This window comes from Otolemur garnettii, unplaced genomic scaffold (assembly GCF_000181295.1).
Source record: "Otolemur garnettii isolate 467f Iridium unplaced genomic scaffold, OtoGar3 scaffold00245, whole genome shotgun sequence".
Lineage (NCBI taxonomy): Eukaryota > Metazoa > Chordata > Mammalia > Primates > Galagidae > Otolemur > Otolemur garnettii.
In genome coordinates, this window is record NW_003852640.1 from 987,609 (window position 1) to 988,189 (window position 581).

Here is a 581-nt window from a genome sequence, read left to right on the forward strand (position 1 = left end):
CGATTCTCACACCTCCCAAGTAGCTGGGACTAACGGTGCCCACCACAATGCCTGGCTATTTTTTGGTTGCAGCCATCATTGTTGTTTGGCAGGCCTGGGCTGGGGATTCGAACCCGCCAGCTCAGGTGTATGTGGCTGGCGCCTTAGCCACTTGAGCCACAGGCGCCGAGCCTGATTCTGGACTTTGTTAAATATTCGTGCTAAAATGTAGAGCACCATTAAAGGAATGAAAATTCAGTATGTTAGTCATTCTGCAAGTCTGCATGCCAGCAAGAAACAGGGAAGCTGAGGAGAGTTAACAAAGGGACTTCACAGATCCACTAGGGTTGCAGAAAGGGAGGTAGCCGGGCAGGTTCTGGGACCTGCCAGCACCTGTACTTGGTCAGGCAGATGCTGGTGGGAACTGCTGAATCAGGTTGTGGTGGAATGAATTTCTCTTTTCTCTGTTTCCAAGGGTGTTTTATCTGTTTATTTACCTGTCCCCAGATGACAATAAAATCACAAATTTTATTGTCAAAACTGCTGTCAAATCAGGGAACACATGGGCACCTGGACACTCTGGAAGCTTCTGTGGTTGCCAC